Genomic DNA, 23,821 nt, shown 5'->3' with positions numbered 1-23,821 from the left:
AGCGGGAAAACTTACAGCACCTGGTATTCCCAGGCGGTCTCCCATCCAAGTACTAACCAGGCCCGACCCTGCTTAGCTTCCGAGATCGGACGAGATCGGGCGTGTTCAGGGTGGTATGGCCGTAAGCGAAGGGTTGTGTGGAGCAGAGCCCTTTAAGCGCTGCGTGCGCCACACTCCAGCCTGCTCCCAGCACCCCCTTCACCCACTCACTCTGTGGCGCTGATTGGTGCACCTGCTGAGCGGACACACCCACCTGCAGCCAAAACGGTGACCTTTCACCCCAGCAGGTGCGTCAAAGAGGCCTTGGATGCGCACACACACACCTGCGCGGCCTCGTCACCCAGACTGCAGCGTTTCTAGAGGGTGCAGGCTTGTGCATTTGCACCTCGGTGCTGACTGCTCTGAAGCTCGCTCAAGAGTTTGGAAGAAGCCCGGACGGTCATGTCAGAGAAAAAAAAAAAAAAAAAGAAAAAGAAAAGAAGAGAAAAGAAAAGAAAAGAAAAGCTGTGTGTTTGATTTCCTGGCAAGTGCGCTCTCTGGTGGCCGTATGTGTCACAGAAGGGTCGTGTCAGAGAGAAAAAAGAGGAAGACACATTTGCACGACAAGGAAACCAAAGTACCCAAACCCGTGTGTGTGTGTGAGAGTGATTTTCCTTCTCTTTGGTGGATGCCAGCAAAAGCGGGAAAACTTACAGCACCTGGTATTCCCAGGCGGTCTCCCATCCAAGTACTAACCAGGCCCGACCCTGCTTAGCTTCCGAGATCGGACGAGATCGGGCGTGTTCAGGGTGGTATGGCCGTAAGCGAAGGGTTGTGTGGAGCAGAGCCCTTTAAGCGCTGCGTGCGCCACACTCCAGCCTGCTCCCAGCACCCCCTTCACCCACTCACTCTGTGGCGCTGATTGGTGCACCTGCTGAGCGGACACACCCACCTGCAGCCAAAACGGTGACCTTTCACCCCAGCAGGTGCGTCAAAGAGGCCTTGGATGCGCACACACACACCTGCGCGGCCTCGTCACCCAGACTGCAGCGTTTCTAGAGGGTGCAGGCTTGTGCATTTGCACCTCGGTGCTGACTGCTCTGAAGCTCGCTCAAGAGTTTGGAAGAAGCCCGGACGGTCATGTCAGAGAAAAAAAAAAAAAAAAGAAAAAGAAAAGAAGAGAAAAGAAAAGAAAAGAAAAGCTGTGTGTTTGATTTCCTGGCAAGTGCGCTCTCTGGTGGCCGTATGTGTCACAGAAGGGTCGTGTCAGAGAGAAAAAAGAGGAAGACACATTTGCACGACAAGGAAACCAAAGTACCCAAACCCGTGTGTGTGTGTGAGAGTGATTTTCCTTCTCTTTGGTGGATGCCAGCAAAAGCGGGAAAACTTACAGCACCTGGTATTCCCAGGCGGTCTCCCATCCAAGTACTAACCAGGCCCGACCCTGCTTAGCTTCCGAGATCGGACGAGATCGGGCGTGTTCAGGGTGGTATGGCCGTAAGCGAAGGGTTGTGTGGAGCAGAGCCCTTTAAGCGCTGCGTGCGCCACACTCCAGCCTGCTCCCAGCACCCCCCTTCACCCACTCACTCTGTGGCGCTGATTGGTGCACCTGCTGAGCGGACACACCCACCTGCAGCCAAAACGGTGACCTTTCACCACGGCAGGTGCGTCAAAGAGGCCTTGGATGCGCACACACACACCTGCGCGGCCTCGTCACCCAGACTGCAGCGTTTCTAGAGGGTGCAGGCTTGTGCATTGCACCTCGGTGCTTACTGCTCTGAAGCTCGCTCAAGAGTTTGGAAGAAGCCCGGACGGTCATGTCAGAGAAAAAAAAAAAAAGAAAAAGAAAAGAAAAGAAAAGAAAAGAAAAGAAAAGAAAAGAAAAGAAAAGAAAAGAAAAGAAAAGAAAAGAAAAGAAAAGAAAAGAAACCCAAAGCTGTGTGTTGGATTTCCTGGCAAGTGCGCTCTCTGGTGGCCGTATGTGTCACAGAAGGGTCGTGTCAGAGAGAAAAAAGAGGAAGACACATTTGCACGACAAGGAAACCAAAGTACCCAAACCCGTGTGTGTGTGTGAGAGTGATTTTCCTTCTCTTTGGTGGATGCCAGCAAAAGCGGGAAAACTTACAGCACCTGGTATTCCCAGGCGGTCTCCCATCCAAGTACTAACCAGGCCCGACCCTGCTTAGCTTCCGAGATCGGACGAGATCGGGCGTGTTCAGGGTGGTATGGCCGTAAGCGAAGGGTTGTGTGGAGCAGAGCCCTTTAAGCGCTGCGTGCGCCACACTCCAGCCTGCTCCCAGCACCCCCTTCACCCACTCACTCTGTGGCGCTGATTGGTGCACCTGCTGAGCGGACACACCCACCTGCAGCCAAAACGGTGACCTTTCACCCCAGCAGGTGCGTCAAAGAGGCCTTGGATGCGCACACACACACCTGCGCGGCCTCGTCACCCAGACTGCAGCGTTTCTAGAGGGTGCAGGCTTGTGCATTTGCACCTCGGTGCTGACTGCTCTGAAGCTCGCTCAAGAGTTTGGAAGAAGCCCGGACGGTCATGTCAGAGAAAAAAAAAAAAAAAAAGAAAAAGAAAAGAAGAGAAAAGAAAAGAAAAGAAAAGCTGTGTGTTTGATTTCCTGGCAAGTGCGCTCTCTGGTGGCCGTATGTGTCACAGAAGGGTCGTGTCAGAGAGAAAAAAGAGGAAGACACATTTGCACGACAAGGAAACCAAAGTACCCAAACCCGTGTGTGTGTGTGAGAGTGATTTTCCTTCTCTTTGGTGGATGCCAGCAAAAGCGGGAAAACTTACAGCACCTGGTATTCCCAGGCGGTCTCCCATCCAAGTACTAACCAGGCCCGACCCTGCTTAGCTTCCGAGATCGGACGAGATCGGGCGTGTTCAGGGTGGTATGGCCGTAAGCGAAGGGTTGTGTGGAGCAGAGCCCTTTAAGCGCTGCGTGCGCCACACTCCAGCCTGCTCCCAGCACCCCCTTCACCCACTCACTCTGTGGCGCTGATTGGTGCACCTGCTGAGCGGACACACCCACCTGCAGCCAAAACGGTGACCTTTCACCACGGCAGGTGCGTCAAAGAGGCCTTGGATGCGCACACACACACCTGCGCGGCCTCGTCACCCAGACTGCAGCGTTTCTAGAGGGTGCAGGCTTGTGCATTGCACCTCGGTGCTTACTGCTCTGAAGCTCGCTCAAGAGTTTGGAAGAAGCCCGGACGGTCATGTCAGAGAAAAAAAAAAAAAAAGAAAAAGAAAAGAAAAGAAAAGAAAAGAAAAGAAAAGAAAAGAAAAGAAAAGAAAAGAAAAGAAAAGAAACCCAAAGCTGTGTGTTGGATTTCCTGGCAAGTGCGCTCTCTGGTGGCCGTATGTGTCACAGAAGGGTCGTGTCAGAGAGAAAAAAGAGGAAGACACATTTGCACGACAAGGAAACCAAAGTACCCAAACCCGTGTGTGTGTGTGAGAGTGATTTTCCTTCTCTTTGGTGGATGCCAGCAAAAGCGGGAAAACTTACAGCACCTGGTATTCCCAGGCGGTCTCCCATCCAAGTACTAACCAGGCCCGACCCTGCTTAGCTTCCGAGATCGGACGAGATCGGGCGTGTTCAGGGTGGTATGGCCGTAAGCGAAGGGTTGTGTGGAGCAGAGCCCTTTAAGCGCTGCGTGCGCCACACTCCAGCCTGCTCCCAGCACCCCCTTCACCCACTCACTCTGTGGCGCTGATTGGTGCACCTGCTGAGCGGACACACCCACCTGCAGCCAAAACGGTGACCTTTCACCCCAGCAGGTGCGTCAAAGAGGCCTTGGATGCGCACACACACACCTGCGCGGCCTCGTCACCCAGACTGCAGCGTTTCTAGAGGGTGCAGGCTTGTGCATTTGCACCTCGGTGCTGACTGCTCTGAAGCTCGCTCAAGAGTTTGGAAGAAGCCCGGACGGTCATGTCAGAGAAAAAAAAAAAAAAAAGAAAAAGAAAAGAAGAGAAAAGAAAAGAAAAGAAAAGCTGTGTGTTTGATTTCCTGGCAAGTGCGCTCTCTGGTGGCCGTATGTGTCACAGAAGGGTCGTGTCAGAGAGAAAAAAGAGGAAGACACATTTGCACGACAAGGAAACCAAAGTACCCAAACCCGTGTGTGTGTGTGAGAGTGATTTTCCTTCTCTTTGGTGGATGCCAGCAAAAGCGGGAAAACTTACAGCACCTGGTATTCCCAGGCATATGGATTTTGGTTTAAGTGTGGCTTTTTGACCAAATTTTTTTTAGTTGTTTAGCTGTTTTACTGTGTTTTGCCATGTTTTGCTGAGTTATTTTGTCCTACTGTGCTGATGTCTCTGCACCATGAGTGAGAGTGAAGGAGAGGATGATGAGTTTATATAGCACCCCTACCAAATACTAGGATGTTGACAAAGACAGACACTTTTTTAATGACTTTGAGCGCAATGTTCCTTTTTCCCCCGTCATTTTTATTGTTTTAAAAATGAGCATATCTGCCGGTTCAAACTTAGACATATGAGAGATCAAGAAATATAATTAATTAAGATGGAAAAAATATTAATTGAATTGGAGTAATATGACATTTAGTTGGATAAATACATAAATTTGAGTTGTAGAAACAATTATTGAGTTTTATAGATATAAGAAATTAGGTTGATTAAATTTAACTCAATTACTTGTTACCAATAGAAGTATTTCATTTAAGGTGGGAAAACTGGATAAGTTATATATATATATGCGTCACAAGGAAAATGGAAATAAGATCAGAAACTCGTGTGTTTACTTTGTCTGTTCTTCTACTACAAGCAGAAACTCTTTCTTCTGATGATGCAGCCGTGTTACTTTTTTGATGGACGTATAATCTTCATACGCCGTCATTAAACTCTCAGACTCCGTCTCACTAAAGTATTGCGCTCTCTTTGGTTCTCCACGCGTTTCCATGGTGACTCCAGAAATCGGCGATCCATTGAGAATGTCTTTATGTACCTTCCGTGCACGAGCATTAACCCAGGGTTACCAAGTCGAGCGCAATTACGCCAACTCATATCCGGTCTTTTGGAACCGACATACCCAGAGTAAACAAGTTCAGGAGGATTTCAGCCAGAGTTCAGGGTTAAAGTCAGGCTAGTTTAAACATGCTTCTTGGAATACCCCCCCATGTCCTGCATTCGTCTGTTTGTCCATGTGTATTTGTGTGTTTTAGGGTGTTTGTCTGTGTGTTTGTCCATTTGTCTGTTAATGTGTTTGTGTATGTCTTTTTTTGAGTTTGTGTGTTTGTCCGTGTGTTTGTGCATTTTTAGGTTTGCCAATTCATGTGTTTGTTTGTTTGTGTGTTTGTCTGTATGTCTGTGTTTTTCTGGTTGTGCGTTTGTGTTTGTCTGGTTGTGCGTTTGTGTGTTAGTTCTTGTGTTTGTGGGTTTGTCTTTGTGTGTTTTTCTGTTTGTGCCTTTGTGTCTGGTTGTGTTTGTCTGTGTGTGTATGTCTCTGTGTTTGTGTGGTTGTGCGTTTGTCTGGTTGTGTTTGTTTGTGCATTTGTTTGTCTGTCTGGTTGTGTTTGTCTTTGTGTGTTTGTCTGGATGTGTTTGTCTGTATGGGTTTGTGTGTTTGTCTTTGTCTGGGGGGTATTCCAGGAAGCATGTTTAAACTAGCCTGACTTTAAGCCTGAACTCTGGCTGAAATCCGCCTGAACTCGCTTACTCTGGGTATGTCGGTTCCAAAAGACCGGGTATGAGTTGGCATAATTGCGCTCCACTTGGTAACCCTGGGTTAATGCACGTGCACGGAAGGTACATAAAGACATTCTCAATAGATCGCCGATTTCCGGAGTCACCATGGAAACGCGTGGAGAACCAAAGAGAGAGCTATACTTCAGTGAGACGGAGTCTGAGATTTTAATGATGGCGTATGAAGATTATACGTCCATCAAAAAATTAACACGGCTGCATCATCAAAAGAAAGAGTTTCTGCTTGTAGTAGAAGAACAGACAAAGTAAACGCACGAGTTTCTGACCTTATTTCCATTTTCCTTGTGACGCATATATATATATAACTTATCCAATTTTGCCACCTTAAATGAAATACTTCTATTGGTAACAAATAATTGAGTTAAATTTAATCAACCTAATTTCTTACGTCTATAAAACTCAATAATTGTTTATACAACTCAAATTTATGTATTTATCCAACTAAATGTCATATTACTCCAATTCAATTAATATTTTTTCCATCTTAATTAATTATATTTCTTAATCTCTCATATGTCCAAGTATGAGCCGGCAGATATACTCATTTTTAGAACAATAAAAAGGACGGGGAAAAAATTGCACGTTGCACTCAAATTCATTAAAAAATTTCCGTCTTTATCATTACCTTATATATTTGTAGGGGTGCTCTATAAATTCACCATCCTCTCCTTCACTCTTACTCATGGTGCAGAGACATAAGCACAGTAGGACAAGATAACTCAGCAAAACATGCCAAAACACAGTAAAACAGCTAAACAACTAAACACATTTGGTCAAAAAGCCACACTTAAACCAAAATCCGTCCAGACAGGCAAAGGAAATGGTATCCCACAATCCCTTGCGGTGCCGCTCTAACAGCAGCACCAAAGTTACACCTACTTAATTGAATTAATTTGAATGAAAGTAAAATAACTGTCTGATAAATACGTGTTATTTTTAAACTGACTTAACAAACAAATAATTTATCTTAACTGAAGCAAATAACTACGTTAGATCAAAGTGAAAAAGTTGAATTTTCCAACATCCATATGTGGTCTTATCACCCTCTCATGGTGGAAAAAGTATTATCTGAGCTTCTTCATCCACTAAATCATCTTCAAATGGACACGCCATGCTTCTTCACCTCTCTGAAAACAAACTAACCTTCAACTAAACCTGCTCCCGACCAGGTTATGTTCAGAGCATGAGTTGCTATGGCAACTTGACCTACCCTGAAACATACCTCCATTTCTGGAACCGAAAACTGAGGTTATCAACTTCCTTAGCCTCAAACTTACCGTGGGAGCTAGCAGAACCTGCTTCCTGGAATACCCCCCCCAGAAAAAACACAGACAAACACACACAGACACAAACACACAAAGTGACTAACAGACAAGCACAAAAACACATACACAGACAAACACACGGATGGACAAACACACAGACACAACCTCTGCGTCTTCCTGGTTTCTCTGTCTCTTTAGCACCGCCATGACGACAGAGAACGTCTGTTTACTGCAGGTTTGTTCTTGTTTACATGTTTTTTTGCATGACAAACAAACAACAGATGCGTTAGTCAGTGACTTTCTGAAAATAAATAATGTGACGAGGAAAAGCTGGTACCTCTGTCCATCCTGAGAACGGGCTGCTGGAGGAGTGGTCTAGACCTTCATGTGGTGTAAGCCCCGCCCCCACATTCCTCACAGCTTGACATTCAAAACAACCAAACAAATCTAGAAAGCTTCATTGGAATCAAACGTTTGCACAGAAAAGGCCCGTTCAGGAGCAGAGTTCTGGCAGACGTCTTTACAGTTCTTTAGAGTTCTGGTGGAGCTCCAGACTGGAACGGAATCAAGTATGTACAGAAAACCTTCATTATGGATCACAACTTCTGATCTTCTTCAGAATTTACAGTTGAGTTCAGCCTCCAAACAAAATCCGCATTCCCAGAGTGCCGCTGTCGCTCTTGTCCCCGCCTGTAGGGGGCGGTGCTTCCCTGCAGTGGGTGGAGGCGGTGAGCACTTCCTCTCTCCCAGCGTCAGTCTGTGGTTCAACTTCACTTTGCTTGAGCCGGAAAGACCTGTCCAATGAGTTCTATCACTAGAGGAGACACGCCTGCTTTAGCAAGGTGTCTCCTTGCCGCACTCCCTTCATGATCTTAATCTTTCGGCTGAGTGATTCGTTCCGAACCTGAGCAGTGCCTCCATCATGTGTCTCTGTCAGGATGTCGATGTACTTCTCCTCTACGCTGTGTTGTTTTAGCGCCTCAAAAACAGCCTTGTGCAGGATAGAATCAAAGGCTTTTTCATAGTCTACAAACGCCATATAAATGGGTATTTTATACTCATTGGCTTTCTCGAGTATTTGCATGACTGACTGCAGATGGTCGATAGTTGAATGACCTCTTCTGTAGGCAGCTTGTTCTGGCGGCTGGTGGTCACTCAGATTGTTATTCATCCTGTTCTTCAAGATCTTCATGAAGAGTTTGTGGACTTGGGAGAATAAGCTGATTGGTCTATAATTAGCAAGGTCTTTCTTGTCTCCCTTCTTAAATATGAGTGTTATAATGGCATTTTCCACTCGATGGGTACCTTTTCTTCAGTTATCACTTTATTGAAGAGTGTTCTCAGCTTCGATCTCACAACTTCACCTCCGGCTTTGAGCATTTCAATCACAATCTGATCTTCTCCAGGTGCTTTGTTATTCTTCATACCTTTTATGGCATGCTCAATTTCATTATCAAGGATTGATGGTACATCCTCTGCTTCTTCTTTTCTGATGTTCTGGGCTGCATCTTTGTATAGCGTTTCATAGAATTCTGCACACCTCTCAAGAATTCTCTCTCTGTTGGTGATGACGGCCATCCGTGACGTATAGAGCTGAGACATGGTCACTTACCAACCGCCAAAGAGAGAAACTGGCAATCACCCAGAGGAGCATGGAACGATCAATGCTTGGTGTTATGAGGAGAGATAAGGTCAGGAACGAAGACTTAAGATCAAGAACAGGGGTGAAGGATGTCATCGAGAAAGTGGTTGAAGCCAAAGGCAAGTGGGCAGGACATGTAGCCCGAATGAAGAACCACGAATGGGCTAAGAAAACAACAGAATGGACTCCGTGGGACAGGAAGAGAGGAAGGGGACAACCGAAGAAAAGATGGAGAGATGACATGGAGCAGAAGGCAGGCAGCACGTGGACCCAGAGTGTCCAAAACCGTGATGAGTGGAGTAAGATGTGGAGGCCATCCGCCAGCAGTGGCGTGACAGGCTGATGATGATGATGATGATAAATATCTGTTCATAATTTTTTTATATAAATACATAATTTGTTGCTGTTAAATAAGAGAAACAGTCAGCTTTATAAGCTCAAACTTGAATGAAAATTGCATAGTTGCAGGACTTCTTATAAATAAATAAAAATTACAAAACAAATTTTTTTTTTTTAAACATTTCAAAGTTTTAGACCTCTTTGACCTGTAATTTAAATTATTTAGAAAAGCCCAGCAATATGTGTATAATAATAATAAATAATAACAATATATAAACAATATGTCGATAATAATAATAAATAATAACAATATATAAACAATAAGTCAATAATAATAAATCAATAGTAAGTCAATAATAGTATTAAATGATAACAATAAATCAATAATAAGTCAATAACAATAATAATGATGAATCAATAATAATAATAAATCAATAGCAAGTCAATAATAATATTAAATGATAACAATAAATCAATGATAGGTCAATAATAATAAATGATAACTAGAAGGAGCTGCATTTCCAGAAGAAAATGCAGGGTTGAATGCTGTATTGCTGAATGAAAGCAGAAATATGATGAAAAAGCTGAACATTGTAAAAGTAGAATGTCTAAAATAGGTCAAACATTGTAGAAGGAGTTAAGCATGAAAGCTAAAAAATTGTTGAAAAAATGGCTGAAATGTCCTGGAAAACCCTGGAATATTTTGAAAAATTAAAGGACCAAAAGTCAAAGGTAAACATTGTAAAAGTAGAATGACCAAAACAGGTCAAAATTTGTAGACGGAGTTAAGCATGAAAGCTGAAATTGTTGAAAAAATGGATGTACTGTTGAAAATTTGAAGATGATGCTAAAATGGCTAAAAGTGCTAGCATCAGCATCATCAACTGACTCAAAAAACCACATTGTTTAAGAGTATCATATTGGTAAAAGCTACATGTTCTAAGTTGACAGAAAATCCACTTTTTTCAAAATGGCGGCTTTTTTATTAATTTTATCTCCATAGCAACCATTTTACATTTGGGTCGGCATGGGATGACGAACAAATCGACGTCAGTTTCAGACAAATCAGAAAAAGTAAACCTTTGGACGTCCTTAGCAACGAAGTTTGTTGGCTAACCACGCCCACATTCCTTATATGTCCAGATCCAGTGAATTTCAATCTGTTCAGTTCTAGCCATGGATGAAGTTTATTGCAATATTTGCTTCAGATTTTGTCATAAAAAGGCCACCAACATTAGGTTGTGTCGACATCCCATAATGATTTCTAAGCGTATTTTATAGTCCAAAGCCTTGTGATCATTTTAATGTTTGAACGGTGTCTCTAGCGACAAGTATGTTGAAGTTATATTTGTTTAAAGAAACAAAGGCTTCAGATTTGAAAAACATAAAATGGCTGCCAAACAGTCTCCATCCCATAATGACTACAAACCTTGAAGTTGTAATGCAAAGCTTTGATCATTTGACAGTAAAAGTGGAGCCACATGCTGCAGCAGGTGACATCATGTCATATGATGAACCTCTAGATCAATTCTCTAAACTATGTATGTGCCATTAGTCTTAACACACTCATCCATAAATAATGGAAAGCTATATTGATCATCCGCTAGCTAGCTGAATGACACGGCACAATATTTTCATTTAACCACTGTCATATGTGGTGTAAAAACATGATATTTACTTCTCGTAACAGCCACCTAACTCATGGTTTGGGAATCAACACTTTCCCATGAGCCTTAACGGCCGTGGGCGGGGCTAAGGCCCGGGTCCCAACGCTTGTCCACAAGATGGCTGCGGATCACATGTTTGAACTGCAGCTTCCAGCTACGAGGAGGAAAATAAAAAATACATCAAAACTAACTTAGATTTGCTCCCACTGTTTTTTGTAACATACATTGAGTGTTTGTGTGTGTGCTTTAAGCTGCTCTGATCATTTTAACGTTTGAATGGTGTCTTTAGCTAAAATTGTGTGGAAGAAGCAAAGGTTCTTGAAAAGATAAAGGAACAATGAATGAAAGCTGAATTTGCTGATGAAATGGCTGCACTGTCCTGGAAAATCCTGAAAAATCTTTAAAAGTAAAAGGATAAAAAGTCAAAGCTTATGAGTAACCCCACCTGAAAGAAAATGTTTCCATGTAACGAAATATAATTGAGTTAGTGGAACTGAATTTTATCAAGAAAGGTAAGGTAAAAAAACATGCAGAAAAAGTCAGATGCTGAAATCGAACTCAGAACCTCAGTATTATAAGACCGCTTTCTAAGCCATTGAGCCAACACTTCTGTGATCACACAATGCAGCCGGTATATATTAATCAGGCGTGTCGTGTATCATCTTATTGGAAAAAGCCGAGTTGAAACGATTTCATGCCACAGTTCGTTATTTACGTGGAAAAAACGATTGACAATTTTCACTTTTGAAAAGTCAAAGGATTTGAAAGACCAAAAGTGGTGGTAAAAAAGGATTCTCAATGTATTTAAATGGAGCAAAAATCTTGGAAAATCCTGTACAAGCATGGAATATCTTGAAAGGTTCAAGGATTTGAAAGACCAAAAGTAATAGCTGAAAGGATTAAGCTGAAAGATCTTAACATTGCAACAGTAAAATGGTTAAAATAGGTAAAAACTGAAGTTAAAAATCGCCTCACATTTAGGCACAAAATAGCCGCAAAACCGTAGTTGGTGTTGCCATCCCATAATAATTTCAAAACTTATATTGAAATACAAAGTCTTATGAGCAGTTTAATGTTTGAACGGTGTTTCTAGCTAAAGGCATGTTGAAGTTACAATGGTTGAAAGAAACAAAGGTTTCAAGGATTCTCCATGTATTTTAATGGAGCAAAAAATCCTGGAAAATCCTGGAATATCTTAAAAAGTTCAATGATTTGAATGACCAAAAGTAATAACTGTAATAAGTTGAAAGAGCTCAACATTTTAAAAGTAAAATAGTAAAAAAAAAATTAAGGGTCCGAACCGGGTGTCGAATCCAGAACCTCATGTACCATAACTTCCCAATGCATTTTAATAGGGCAAAAATTCCCGGAAAAACTGGAATATCTTAAAAAGTACAAGGATTAGAAGTACCAAAAGTCATAGCATTAATAAGATGAAGGAGCTGAACATTTTAAAAGTTGAATGGTTAAAATAGGTTAAAAATTGTAGAAGGAGTTAAGTGCCGAAAAACGGCGGAAGATAGGTGGAAGAATAAACTAGAAGGAGCTGCATTTCCAAAAGAAAATGCAGGATTGAATGCTGTACTGCTGAATGAAAGCTGAATTAGCTGAAGAAATGGCTTAACTGTACTGGGAAAACTTTGAAAAGTTAAATGTGCAAAAGTCCTAGCAGGAATAAGATGAAAAAGTTGAACATTGTAATAGTAGAATGGCTGAAATAGGTCAAAGTTTGTAGAAGGAGTTAAGCATTAAAGCTGAAATTGTTGAAAAAATGGCTGAAGTGTTGAAAATTTGAAGAAGTTGCTAAAATGGCTAAAAGTGCTAGCATTGGAATCAGCATCATCAACTGAATCCAAAAAACACGTTGTTTGAGAGTATCATATTGGTAAAACCTACATGTTCTAAGTTAATAGAAAATCCATTTTTTTCAAAATGGCGGCTTTCTATTAATTTTATCTCCATAGCAACCATTTTACGTTTGGGTCACCGGGGCATGACGAACAAATCGACGTCAGTTGCAGACAAATCGGAAAAAGTAAACCTTTGGACGTCCTTAGCAACGAAGTTTGTTTGCTAACCACGCCCACATTCCTTATATGTCCAGATCCAGTAAATTTCAATATGTTCAGTTCCAGCCATGGATGAAGTTTATTGGAATATTTGCTTCAGATTTTGTCATAAAATGGCCACCAAAATATACGTTGTGTCAACATCCCATAATGATTTCTAAACTTATTTTATAGTCCAAAGCCTTGTGATCATTTAAATGTTTGAACGGTGTCTCTAGCTACAAGTATGTTGAAGTTATAATGGTTGAAAGAAACAAAAGTTTGCAAGGATTTTTTTCAATGTATTTCAATGAAGCAAAAAATCCTGTAATATCCTGAAATATCTTAAAAAGTACAAGGATTTGAAAAACCAAAAGTCATAGCAGTAATAAGATGAAAGAGCTGAACATTTTAAAAGTTAAACGGTTATAATCGGTTAAAAATTGTAGAAGGAGTTAAGTGCCGAAAAACGGCGGAAGATAGTATAAGAGGAAAACAAATGTAACACTAGAAGGAGCTGCATTTCCAGAAGAAAATGCAGGGTTGAATGCTGTATTGCTGAATGAAAGCAGAAATATGATGAAAAAGCTGAACATTGTAAAAGTAGAATGTCTAAAATAGGTCAAACATTGTAGAAGGAGTTAAGCATGAAAGCTGTAATTGTTGAAAAAATGGCTGAAATTTCCTGGAATATTTTGAAAAATGAAAGCACCAAAAGTCAAAGGTGAACATTGTAAAAGTAGAATGACCAAAACGGATCAAAATTTGTAGACGGAGTTAAGCATGAAAGTTGAAATTGTTGAAAAAATGGATGTACGGTTGAAAATTTGAAGATGATGCTAAAATGGCTAAAAGTGCTAGCATCAGCATCATCAACTGACTCAAAAAATCACATTGTTTAAGAGTGTCATGTTGGTAAAAGCTTCATGTTCTAAGTTGACAGAAAATCCACTTTTTTCAAAATGGCGGCTTTTCTATTGATTTTATCTCCATAGCAACCATTTTATGTTTGGGTCGCCTGGAGATGAGGAACAAATCAACGTCGGTTTCAGATGAATCGGAAAAAGTAAACTTTTGGACGTCCTTAGCAACGAGCTTTGTTTGCTAACCACGCCCACATTCCTTATATGTCCAGATCCAGTGAATTTCAATATGTTCAGTTCCAGCCATGGATGAAGTTTATTGCAACATTTGCTTCAGATTTTGTCAAAAAATGCCCACCAAACAGTAGGTTGTGTTGCCATCCCATAATAATTTCAAAACGTATGTTGAAGTCCAAAGCCTTGTGAGCATTTCAATGTTTGAACGGTGCCTCTAGCTGAAAGCTTGTTAAAGTTATAATGCTTGAAAGCAACAAAGGTTTTCAAGGATTCTCCATGTATTTAAATGAAGCAAAAATCTTGGAAAATCCTGGAAAATCTTTGAATATCTTGAAAAGTTCAAAGATTTGAAAGACTAAAAGTCGTAGCTGAAAGGAATAAGCTGAAAAGGTTGAACATTGTAATAGTAGAAGGATTAAAATACGTGAAAGTTTGAAGAAGTTTAAAATTGCCTCACATTTTGGCACAAAATGGCCGCCAAACTGTAGGTGGTGTTGCCATCCCATAATAATTTTGAACCTTTTGTTGAAGTCCAAAACCTTGTGAACATTTCAATATTTGAACGGTGTCTCTAGCCAAAAGAATGTTAAAGTTACAATTGTTTAAAGAAGCAAAGGTGTGGCCAATGGAGCAAAAACATTGGAAAATCTGGGAATCTCCGGGAATATCTGGAAAAGTTCAAAGATTTGAAGGTCCAAAAGTCATAGCTGAAAGGAATAAGATGAAAGGGTTGAACATTGTAATAGTAGAATGGTTAAAATAGGTGAAAGTTTGAAGAAGTTTAAAATTGCCTCACATTTTGGCACAAAATGGCCGCCAAACTGTAGGTGGTGTTGCCATCCCATAATAATTTTGAGCCTTATGTTGAAGTCCAAAACCTTGTGAACATTTCAATATTTGAACGGTGTCTTTAGCCAAAAGAATGTTAAAGTTACAATTGTTTAAAGAAGCAGAGGTGTGGCCAATGGAGCAAAAAGATTGGAAAATCCAGGAATATCCGGGAATAAATGGAAAAGTTCAGGGATTTCAAGGACCAAAATGTCATAGCTAGAATAAGATGAAAGAGCTGAACATTTTCATAGTCGAACGGTTAAAATAGGTGAAAAATTGTAGAAGGAGTTTAACTGTGAACTTCTGAACGAAAAATTCTCCATGTATTTCAATGGAGCAAAAATTCCCGGAAAACCTGGAATATCTTAAAAAGTAAAAGGATTTGAAAAACCAAAAGTCATAGCAGAAATAAGATGAAAGAGATGAACATTTTAAAAGTTGAACGGTAAAAATCGGTTAAAAATTGTAGAAGGAGTTAAGTGCCGAAAAACGGCGGAAGATAGCATAAGAGGAAAACAAATGTAACACTAGAAGGAGCTGCATTTCCAGAAGAAAATGCAGGGTTGAATGCTGTACTGCTGAATGAAAGCTGAATTAGCTGAAGAAATGGCTGAACTGTACTGGAAGAACCATGAAAAGTTAAAGGTGCAAAAGTCCTAGCAGGAATAAGCTGAAAAAGTTGAACATTGTAATAGTAGAATTGCTGAAATAGGTCAAAATTTGTAGGACTTAAGCATGAAAGCTGAAATTGTTGAGAAAATGGCTGAATTGTTGAAAATTTGAAGATGTTGCTAAAATGGCTAAAAGTACTAGCATTGGAATCAGCATCATCAACTGACTCCAAAAAACACGTTGTTTGAGAATATTATATTGGTAAAAGCTACATGTTCTAAGTTGATAGAAAATCCACTCTTTTCAAAATGGCGGCTTTTCTATTGATTTTATCTCCATAGCAACCATTTTATGTTTGGGTCGCCTGGAGATGAGGAACAAATCAACGTCGGTTTCAGATGAATCGGAAAAAGTAAACTTTTGGACGTCCTTAGCAACGAGCTTTGTTTGCTAACCACGCCCACATTCCTTATATGTCCAGATCCAGTGAATTTCAATATGTTCAGTTCCAGCCATGGATGAAGTTTATTGCAACATTTGCTTCAGATTTTGTCAAAAAATGCCCACCAAACAGTAGGTTGTGTTGCCATCCCATAATAATTTCAAAACGTATGTTGAAGTCCAAAGCCTTGTGAGCATTTCAATGTTTGAACGGTGCCTCTAGCTGAAAGCTTGTTAAAGTTATAATGCTTGAAAGCAACAAAGGTTTTCAAGGATTCTCCATGTATTTAAATGAAGCAAAAATCTTGGAAAATCCTGGAAAATCTTGGAATATCTTGAAAAGTTCAAAGATTTGAAAGACTAAAAGTCGTAGCTGAAAGGAATAAGCTGAAAGGGTTGAACATTGTAATAGTAGAAGGATTAAAATACGTGAAAGTTTGAAGAAGTTTAAAACTGCCTCACATTTTGGCACAAAATGGCCGCCAAACTGTAGGTGGTGTTGCCATCCCATAATAATTTTGAACTTTATGTTGAAGTCCAAAACCTTGTGAACATTTCAATATTTGAACGGTGTCTCTAGCCAAAAGAATGTTAAAGTTACAATTGTTTAAAGAAGCAAAGGTGTGGCCAATGGAGCAAAAAGATTGGAAAATCTGGGAATATCCGGGAATATCTGGAAAAGTTCAAGGATTTGAAGGACCAAAAGTCATAGCTGAAAGGAATAAGCTGAAAAGGTTGAACATTGTAATAGCAGAATGGTAAAAATAGGTGAAAGTTTGAAGAAGTTTAAAATTGCCTCACATTTTGGCACAAAATGGCCGCCAAACTGTAGGTGGTGTTGCCATCCCATAATAATTTTGAACCTTATGTTGAAGTCCAAAACCTTGTGAACATTTCAATATTTGAATGGTGTCTCTAGCCAAAAGAATGTTAAAGTTACAATTGTTTAAAGAAGCAAAGGTGTGGCCAATGGAGCAAAAAGATTGGAAAATCTGGGAATATCCGGGAATATCTGGAAAAGTTCAAGGATTTGAAGGACCAAAAGTCATAGCTGAAAGGAATAAGCTGAAAGGGTTGAACATTGTAATAGTAGAATGGTAAAAATAGGTGAAAGTTTGAAGAAGTTTAAAATTGCCTCACATTTTGGCACAAAATGGCCGCCAAACTGTAGGTGGTGTTGCCATCCCATAATAATTTTGAACCTTATGTTGAAGTCCAAAACCTTGTGAACATTTCAATATTTCAACGGTGTCTCTAGCCAAAAGAATGTTAAAGTTACAATTGTTTAAAGAAGCAAAGGTGTGGCCAATGGAGCAAAAACATTGGAAAATCTGGGAATATCCGGGAATATCTGGAAAAGTTCAAAGATTTGAAGGCCCAAAATGTCATAGCTAGAATAAGATGAAAGAGCTGAACATTTTCATAGTCGAACGGTTAAAATAGGTGAAAAATTGTAGAAGGAGTTTAACTGTGAACTTCTGAACGAAAAATTCTCCATGTATTTCAATGGAGCAAAAATTCCCGGAAAACCTGGAATATCTTAAAAAGTAAAAGGATTTGAAAAACCAAAAGTCATAGCAGAAATAAGATGAAAGAGATGAACATTTTAAAAGTAGAATGGTTAAAATAGGTTAAAAATTGTAGAAGTAGTTAAACGCCAAAAAACGGCGGAAGATACTATAATAATAATAAATAAAGAGAAACAGGAAAACAAAGGGTTGAATGCTTTACAGCATTCAACCAACTAGAAGGAGCTGCATTTCCAAAAGAAAATGCAGGGTTGAATGCTGTACTGCTGAATGAAAGCTGAATTAGCTGAAGAAATGGCTGAACTGTAATGGGAAAACCTTGAAAAGTTAAATGTGCAAAAGTCTTAGCAGGAATAAGATGAAAAAGTTGAACATTGTAATAGTAGAATGGCTGAAATAGGTCAAAGTTTGTAGAAGGAGTTAAGCATTAAAGCTGAAATTGTTGAAAAAATGGCTGAAGTGTTGAAAATTTGAAGAAGTTGCTAAAATGGCTAAAAGTGCTAGCATTGGAATCAGCATCATCAACTGAATCCAAAAAACACATTGTTTGAGAGTATCATATTGGTAAAACCTACATGTTCTAATTTGATAGAAAATCCATTTTTTTCAAAATGGCGGCTTTCTATTAATTTTATCTCCATAGCAACCATTTTACGTGTGGGTTGCCTGGGCATGACGAACAAATCGACGTCAGTTTCAGACAAATCGGAAAAAGTAAACCTTTGGACGTCCTTAGCAACGAAGTTTGTTTGCTAACCACGCCCACATTCCTTATATGTCCAGATCCAGTAAATTTCAATATGTTCAGTTCCAGCCATGGATGAAGTTTATTGCAATATTTGCTTCAGATTTTGTCATAAAATGGCCACCAAAATATATGTTGTGTCGACATCCCATAATGATTTCTAAACTTATTTTATAGTCCAAAGCCTTGTGATTGTTTTAATGTTTGAACTGTGTCTCTAGCTACAAGTATGTTGAAGTTATAATGGTTGAAAGAAACAAAAGGTTTGCAAAGATTTTTTTTCAATGTATTTCAATGAAGCAAAAAATCCTGAAATATCCTAAAATATCTTAAAAAGTACAAGGATTTGAAAAACCAAAAGTCATAGCAGTAATAAGATGAAAGAGCTGAACATTTTAAAAGTTAAACGGTTATAATCGGTTAAAAATTGTAGAAGGAGTTTAACTGTGAACTTCTGAACGAAAAATTCTCCATATATTTCAATGGAGCAAAAATTCCCGGAAAACCTGGAATATCTTAAAAAGTAAAAGGATTTGAAAAACCAAAAGTCATAGCAGAAATAAGATGAAAGAGATGAACATTTTAAAAGTTGAACGGTAAAAATCGGTTAAAAATTGTAGAAGGAGTTAAGTGCCGAAAAACGGCGGAAGATAGCATAAGAGGAAAACAAATGTAACACTAGAAGGAGCTGCATTTCCAGAAGAAAATGCAGGGTTGAATGCTGTATTGCTGAAAGAAAGCTTAATTTGTAAAAGAAATGGCTGAACAGAGCTGAACATTTTAAAAGTAAAATGGTTAAAATAGGTGAAAACCTGTAAAAGAGGTTAAGCACAAGAATTCCCTATGTAATTTAATGGAGCAAAAATTTGTTTCAGATTTTGTCATAAAAAGGCAACCAACATTAGGTTGTGTCGACATCCCATAATAATTTCTAAACGTATTTAATAGTCCAAAGCCTTGTGATCATTTCAATGTTTGAACGGTGTCTCTAGCTACAAGTATGTTGAAGTTATATTCGTTTAAAGAAACAAAGGCTTCAGATTTGAAAAACATAAAAAGCCTGCCAAACAGTCTCCATCCCATAATGACTTCAAACCTTGATGTTGTAATCCAAAGCACTAATCATTTGACAGTAAAAGTGGAGCCACGTCCTGCAGCAGGAGACATTCTGGCAAATGCAAAGCATCAAGACCAATTCTCTCAGCTATGCATGTGCCATGCGGTTTTGCACACACAGCCATGTATAATGGAGAGATATATTGATCATCAGCTAGCTAGCTGAATGATACAGCATTATATTTTCATTAAACCACTAATTTATGTGGTGCAAAAACATCATAGTCACTTCTCGTAACAGCCACCTAACTCGTGGTTTGGGAATCAACACTTTCCCATGAGCCTTCACTTTTGAAATGTCGAAGGATTTGAAGGACCAAAAGTGGTGGTAAAAAAAATTTTGGAGGTAAAAAAATTGTAAAAGGAGTTAAACAAGGCCTGAAATTATTGAAAAAATGGCTGAATTAATGAAAATTTGAAGATTTGAAGGAAAGGAATGAGCTGAACTGTTTCATACAATGGTTAAAGTAAGTAAAAACCTGTAAAAGAAGTTTAGCACAAGGATTCTCTATGTATTTTAATGGAGCAAAAAATCCTGGAAAATCCTGGAATATCTTAAAAAGTTCAATGATTTGAATGACCAAAAGTAATAACTGTAATAAGTTGAAAGAGTTGAACATTTTAAAAGTTGGTTGGAAGAAAATTTTGAAGCGTCCGAACCGGGTGTCGAACCGGGCGCCTCGGGCACCATAACTTCCCAATGCATTTTAATAGGGCAAAAATTCCCGGAAAAACTGGAATATCTTTAAAAGTAAAAGGATTTGAAAAACCAAAAGTCATACCAATAATAAGCTGAAAGAGCTGAACATTTTAAAAGTTGAATGGTAAAAATCGGTTAAAAACTGTAGAAGTAGTTAAGTGTCAAAAAACGGCGGAAGATAGTATAAATAATAATAATAATAAATAAAGAGAAACAGGAAAACAAAGGGTTGAATGCTTTATAGCATTCAACCAACTAGAAGGAGCTGCATTTCCAGAAGAAAATGCAGGGTTGAATGCTGTACTGCTGAATGAAAGCTGAATTAGCTGAAGAAATGGCTTAACTGTACTGCGAAAACCTTGAAGTTAAATGTGCAAAAGTCCTAGCAGGAATAAGATGAAAAAGTTGAACATTGTAATAGTAGAATGGCTGAAATAGGTCAAAGTTTGTAGAAGGAGTTAAGCATTAAAGCTGAAATTGTTGAAAAAATGGCTGAAGTGTTGAAAATTTGAAGAAGTTGCTAAAATGGCTAAAAGTGCTAGCATTGGAATCAGCATCATCAACTGAATCCAAAAACCACATTGTTTAAGAGTGTCATGTTGGTAAAAGCTACATGTTCCAAGTTGACGGAAAAATCCACTTTTTTCAAAATGGCGGCTTTTCTATTAATTTTATCTCCATAGCAACCATTTTATGTTTGGGTCGCCTGGGGATGACGAACAGATTGACGTCAGTTTCAGACAAATCAGAAAAAGTAAACCTTTGGACGTCCTTAGCAACGAAGTTTGTTTGCTAACCACGCCCACATTCCATATATGTCCAGATCCAGTGAATTTCAATATGTTCAGTTCCAGCCATGGATGAAGTTTATTGCAATATTTGCTTCAGATTTTGTCATAAAATGGCCACCAAACAGTAGTTTGTGTCGACATCCCATAATGATTTCTAAACGTATTTTATAGTCCAAAGCCTTGTGATCATTTTAATGTTTGAACGGTGTCTCTAGCTACAAGTATGTTGAAGTTATAATGGTTGAAAGAAACAAAGGTTTGCAAGGATTTTTTTTTTCAATGAAGCAAAAAATCTTGAAATATCCTAAAACATCTTAAAAAGTACAAGGATTTGAAAAACCAAAAGTCATAGCAGTAATAAGATGAAAGAGCTGAACATTTTAAAAGTTGAACGGTTCAAATAGGTTAAAAATTGTAGGAGGAGTTAAGTGCCGAAAAACGGCGGAAGATAGCATAAGAGGAAAACAAATGTAACACTAGAAGGAGCTGCATTTCCAGAAGAAAATGCAGGGTTGAATGCTGTACTGCTGAATGAAAGCTGAATTAGCTGAAGAAATGGCTGAACTGTACTGGAAGAACCATGAAAAGTTAAAGGTGCAAAAGTCCTAGCAGGAATAAGCTGAAAAAGTTGAAGATTGTAATAGTAGAATGGCTGAAATAGGTCAAAATTTGTAGGACTTAAGCATGAAAGCTGAAATTGTTGAAAAAATGGCTGAATTGTTGAAAATTTGAAGATGTTGCTAAAATGGCTAAAAGTACTAGCATTGGAATCAGCATCATCAACTGACTCCAAAAAACACGTTGTTTGAGAATATTATATTGGTAAAAGCTACATGTTCTAAGTTGATAGAAAATCCACTCTTTTCAAAATGGCGGCTTTTCTATTGATTTTATCTCCATAGCAACCATTTTATGTTTGGGTCGCCTGGAGATGAGGAACAAATCAACGTCGGTTTCAGATGAATCGGAAAAAGTAAACTTTTGGACGTCCTTAGCAACGAGCTTTGTTTGCTAACCACGCCCACATTCCTTATATGTCCAGATCCAGTGAATTTCAATATGTTCAGTTCCAGCCATGGATGAAGTTTATTGCAACATTTGCTTCAGATTTTGTCAAAAAATGCCCACCAAACAGTAGGTTGTGTTGCCATCCCATAATAATTTCAAAACGTATGTTGAAGTCCAAAGCCTTGTGAGCATTTCAATGTTTGAACGGTGTCTCTAGCTGAAAGCTTGTTAAAGTTATAATGCTTGAAAGCAACAAAGGTTTTCAAGGATTCTCCATGTATTTAAATGAAGCAAAAATCTTGGAAAATCCTGGAAAATCTTGGAATATCTTGAAAAGTTCAAAGATTTGAAAGACTAAAAGTCGTAGCTGAAAGGAATAAGCTGAAAGGGTTGAACATTGTAATAGTAGAAGGATTAAAATACGTGAAAGTTTGAAGAAGTTTAAAACTGCCTCACATTTTGGCACAAAATGGCCGCCAAACTGTAGGTGGTGTTGCCATCCCATAATAATTTTGAACTTTATGTTGAAGTCCAAAACCTTGTGAACATTTCAATATTTGAACGGTGTCTCTAGCCAAAAGAATGTTAAAGTTACAATTGTTTAAAGAAGCAAAGGTGTGGCCAATGGAGCAAAAAGATTGGAAAATCTGGGAATATCCGGGAATATCTGGAAAAGTTCAAGGATTTGAAGGACCAAAAGTCATAGCTGAAAGGAACAAGCTGAAAGGGTTGAACATTGTAATAGTAGAATGGTAAAAATAGGTGAAAGTTTGAAGAAGTTTAAAATTGCCTCACATTTTGGCACAAAATGGCCGCCAAACTGTAGGTGGTGTTGCCATCCCATAATAATTTTGAGCCTTATGTTGAAGTCCAAAACCTTGTGAACATTTCAATATTTGAACGGTGTCTCTAGCCAAAAGAATGTTAAAGTTACAATTGTTTAAAGAAGCAAAGGTGTGGCTAATGGAGCAAAAACATTGGAAAATCTGGGAATATCCGGGAATATCTGGAAAAGTTCAAAGATTTGAAGGACCAAAATGTCATAGCTAGAATAAGATGAAAGAGCTGAACATTTTCATAGTCGAACGGTTAAAATAGGTGAAAAATTGTAGAAGGAGTTTAACTGTGAACTTCTGAACGAAAAATTCTCCATGTATTTCAATGGAGCAAAAATTCCCGGAAAACCTGGAATATCTTAAAAAGTAAAAGGATTTGAAAAACCAAAAGTCATAGCAGAAATAAGATGAAAGAGATGAACATTTTAAAAGTAGAATGGTTAAAATAGGTTAAAAATTGTAGAAGTAGTTAAACGCCAAAAAACGGCGGAAGATACTATAATAATAATAAACTAGAAGGAGCTGCATTTCCATAAGAAAATGCAGGGTTGAATGCTGTATTGCTGAATGAAAGCAGAAATATGATGAAAAAGCTGAACATTGTAAAAGTAGAATGACCAAAACGGATCAAAATTTGTAGACGGAGTTAAGCATGAAAGCTGAAATTGTTGAAAAAATGGATGTACGGTTGAAAATTTGAAGATGATGCTAAAATGGCTAAAAGTGCTAGCATCAGCATCATCAACTGACTCAAAAAATCACATTGTTTAAGAGTGTCATGTTGGTAAAAGCTACATGTTCTAAGTTGACAGAAAATCCACTTTTTTCAAAATGGCGGCTTTTCTATTGATTTTATCTCCATAGCAACCATTTTATGTTTGGGTCGCCTGGAGATGAGGAACAAATCAACGTCGGTTTCAGATGAATCGGAAAAAGTAAACTTTTGGACGTCCTTAGCAACGAGCTTTGTTTGCTAACCACGCCCACATTCCTTATATGTCCAGATCCAGTGAATTTCAATATGTTCAGTTCCAGCCATGGATGAAGTTTATTGCAACATTTGCTTCAGATTTTGTCAAAAAATGCCCACAGAACAGTAGATTGTGTTGCCATCCCATAATAATTTCAAAACGTATGTTGAAGTCCAAAGCCTTGTGAGCATTTCAATGTTTGAACGGTGCCTCTAGCTGAAAGCTTGTTAAAGTTATAATGCTTGAAAGCAACAAAGGTTTTCAAGGATTCTCCATGTATTTAAATGAAGCAAAAATCCTGGAAAATCTTGGAATATCTTGAAAAGTTCAAAGATTTGAAAGACTAAAAGTCGTAGCTGAAAGGAATAAGCTGAAAGGGTTGAACATTGTAATAGTAGAAGGATTAAAATACATGAAAGTTTGAAGAAGTTTAAAATTGCCTCACATTTTGGCACAAAATGGCC

The 23,821-nt window shown here is 39.0% G+C and overlaps 6 non-coding genes across 6 annotated transcripts; all 6 read right to left on the bottom strand.

Annotated features, from left to right (window-relative positions):
- Positions 1-8: 8 nt before the first annotated feature.
- Positions 9-127, bottom strand: LOC111947195. Its single transcript, XR_002873018.1, has one exon. It is a non-coding gene; the product is annotated as a 5S ribosomal RNA (ribosomal RNA).
- Positions 128-686: 559 nt separating this feature from the next.
- LOC111947291 lies at positions 687-805 on the bottom strand. The gene has a single exon (XR_002873111.1). It is a non-coding gene; the product is annotated as a 5S ribosomal RNA (ribosomal RNA).
- A 558-nt stretch (positions 806-1,363) lies between these two features.
- Positions 1,364-1,482, bottom strand: LOC111947280. The gene has a single exon (XR_002873100.1). It is a non-coding gene; the product is annotated as a 5S ribosomal RNA (ribosomal RNA).
- A 615-nt stretch (positions 1,483-2,097) lies between these two features.
- LOC111947269 lies at positions 2,098-2,216 on the bottom strand. The gene has a single exon (XR_002873089.1). It is a non-coding gene; the product is annotated as a 5S ribosomal RNA (ribosomal RNA).
- Positions 2,217-2,775: 559 nt separating this feature from the next.
- On the bottom strand, positions 2,776-2,894 carry LOC111947258. Its single transcript, XR_002873078.1, has one exon. It is a non-coding gene; the product is annotated as a 5S ribosomal RNA (ribosomal RNA).
- Positions 2,895-3,490: 596 nt separating this feature from the next.
- On the bottom strand, positions 3,491-3,609 carry LOC111947189. Its single transcript, XR_002873012.1, has one exon. It is a non-coding gene; the product is annotated as a 5S ribosomal RNA (ribosomal RNA).
- Between the last annotated feature and the right edge of the window lie 20,212 nt (positions 3,610-23,821).

The sequence above is a fragment of the Oryzias latipes genome, chromosome 3 (assembly GCF_002234675.1).
Source record: "Oryzias latipes chromosome 3, ASM223467v1".
Lineage (NCBI taxonomy): Eukaryota > Metazoa > Chordata > Actinopteri > Beloniformes > Adrianichthyidae > Oryzias > Oryzias latipes.
The sequence above is the reverse complement of the archived record's forward strand: the minus strand, read 5'-3'. Positions and strand labels throughout refer to the sequence as shown.